The 2945-nt window shown below is 35.4% G+C and overlaps 1 non-coding gene across 1 annotated transcript; it reads left to right on the forward strand.

The window, feature by feature from the left end:
• The first annotated feature begins 189 nt into the window (after positions 1-189).
• Positions 190-374, forward strand: LOC111617563. The gene has a single exon (XR_002755439.1). It is a non-coding gene; the product is annotated as a U2 spliceosomal RNA (small nuclear RNA).
• Positions 375-2945: the final 2571 nt, after the last annotated feature.

A 2945-nucleotide genomic window follows, 5' to 3' on the forward strand; every position in this document is an offset into this window, starting at 1 on the left:
TGTTTATTGTCGGGTTTGTCATTTTGTAACTTACCTTTCTGTGTTTTGCCTGTGGTTCTTTGCACGTTTTTGGTATCACACTCTGAAAAAATACGTGATCGTGCTGGGAATGCCTTGCTATCAGCATGCGGTTTTATAACATGCTGATTTTGATCCTGAATGATAACCAATGGATTTTGATAATTAGCTATAGTTATTTCCCAAACTTTGAAACCACAGTATCTGTTCTTATCAGCTTAATATCTGATACGGTTTCCATCGGAGACCTTCGATATTAACCTGATTTTTGGAACGGGGCGGGAAAGGGGGCTTGCTCCCTCCCCGCCGCGGGTTGCTCTGGCCTGGCACTTATTGCCAGAGATAGCCCACCCCCCTTTGGGGGGAAATAAATAATAAAAGATAGAGAAATTAATTATTGAAGAAAAAAATTTTTTTTCTTTTTCCAGTTGGTTGTCATTCACGGAAGATGCCAGAGGAGCGATTACAGTAATTGCAAGACATTCTCCAAGCGAGGATTAGCNGTTCTTTCGTGTGTATTAACGGATATTTGCCGATCGACGTCACCTGGACACACCACACGTGTATTGTACGTTTCCAGACTTGGCCCGTCGGCACCTTTGATGTGTTTTTTATCGCTTCTCGGCCTTATGGCTAAGACCAAAGATTCGATAGTTGTTGACCTCTACCTAATCCTAGTGTGGAATTTGGACTGTGGAAAAAGAAAAAGTGGACTTAGTGTTTGGACTTTAATTGGTGAGTTATCTTTTGTTTTTGACTTTCACTTACCAAGCCAGCAGATAGCTGGTGAAGGAGAAGGAGATGGATGATTTGCCACAAAGTCAAGCAGCAATCTCCCCGGCCACAATTGGGACGGTGACACCTGAGACGATGGCTCGACTTGGACTTGGACTGGCAGAATTTTTGGATACTCCGGATAACGATGAAGTCTTCACTGATGAAGAGGAAGTGGAAATAATTCCCGGAAGTGGAAGTTTAGCTATGGCGCCGGCTGAACGGAAAACGAAGGAATTGGAAGTTGAGAAAGAAAAGATAAGTACTTTAAGTAAAATTAAGTCAGTTCGAGTTGTAATTAAGGAAAGAATAGTGATAGACGAATTAATAGACGAAATAATGAAGAAAATTGGAGATAGAGGAAGTGTAGAACAAGTGTGTTTTTATCCAAATAAGGTGGTAGAAATAGGAGTTAGTTCAGTGGAAGTCAAAGAAAGATTAATTGGACAAGTGATAACTTTAAATGAAAATGATTATATGATAGAAAGTTTAGAAAGAGATATACTTACTTTAACAGTAAAATACGTTCCACACGAAGTTGATGAGACACTTATACGACAGGTGTTTGGAAATTATGGAAAAGTGATTAATCTTCAGGCAAATACTATCGGTTCGAAATATAAGGTAAAAACGGGTACTTATCGAATTACTATTGTTACTAGACAAAAAATTCCAAATTTTCTGGAAATTTGGGGAAGACAGATCCAGATTTTCTATGCTGGAATGAAACTGGAATGTAGACGATGCGGAAGCCCGGATCATTTAATAGCGGAATGTCCTATAAAGAAATGTTACAGATGTAATAGTATTTATCATTTAATAAAGGACTGTAGGGCTTGTTATAATTGTAAAAGAGAACATAATTTAAATGAAGACTGCCCAATACAAACGTATGCAGAAATTATTAAAAGAGGACCGAGGAGTAAGAGTGCGGAAAGAAGGCGGGCTAAAAGTCTAGAAAGAAGAAGGAATGAAGAAAAAGAGAAAAAAGAAAGTGAATTGATAGAAAATGAGGGAGATATTATGGAAGTAGAAAAAGAAAAAGAAATGGGAAGTATTAGTGTAAAGGAAAAGGTTAGAGAATATGATAGCAGGTCAAGGGATAATAGTATCGAAAGAGAGTCTAGAACTATAATACAAAAAAGTGAAGGAAAAGAAAAGATAGGAGGTAAGAGAGTAAGAGTGGGTGGAGAAATGGAACAGAAAAAGAAAAAGATGGGCAACACAAGCAAAACTAAACATGGCCAGACACCTTAAAATAGATACTGTTAACATTACTGGACTACGAGATATAGAAAAACAGATATTTTTGTTGAATTATATAATGGTAAATAAAATAGATATATTGATGATACAGGACACCAATGTAAGAGACTTATATGATATACGAAATTTAAGAAAAATTTTTACTGGATATAACATTTATGCTTCATTTGCAGGTCGCAGGAGCACCGGAGTTGTTACAATGATAAAGAAAAAGATACATGTATATGATTTTAAGACGGACAGCGGTGGTAGGATTTTAACTGTGGATCTCCAGGTGAGTAACAAATTGATAAGGGTAGTTAATCTATATGCGCCCCCTCAGGTCTCTGAGCGAAAAGATGTTTTTAATAGTTTATACAAGTATATGATTGGGGTAAAATATTTTATTATTGCCGGAGATTTTAATAGTGTAGTACATGTTTTGGATAAAAATAGAGTTTTACATTCGGATGGTTCGCGGAAAATTTTACAGAGATTTATTGATGATTTTAGTCTTATTGACAGTTACCGTTTTAAATATCCACATTGTCCTGGATATACTTGGTCCGGCCAATCGGTCATGGAGCGCCTGGATAGGATATATATATCTGAAAATTTAAATAACATAAATAGTATTAACATGATGACTTTGAGAAATGATTATAGACAACTAACAGATCACAAACTAGTAGAATTAGAATTAAAAATAGAAAATGGAATTGAAAGGAGGAGAAATATAAAAATTACAAAGGAAATTTTAGAAGATAATTTCTTCCAGTCACAAATAATTGAAATAATGGAAAATAATAAAAATAATACAGATTGGGATAGTTGGAGACAAATAAAACAGGAAATAAATGAACAAATTAAAGTTACTTGGTATAAATTAAAAAAGCAAAAATTTAATA

This window comes from Centruroides sculpturatus, unplaced genomic scaffold (assembly GCF_000671375.1).
Source record: "Centruroides sculpturatus isolate CEXI.00-Female unplaced genomic scaffold, Cexi_2.0 scaffold6496, whole genome shotgun sequence".
Classification (NCBI taxonomy): Eukaryota; Metazoa; Arthropoda; class Arachnida; order Scorpiones; family Buthidae; genus Centruroides; species Centruroides sculpturatus.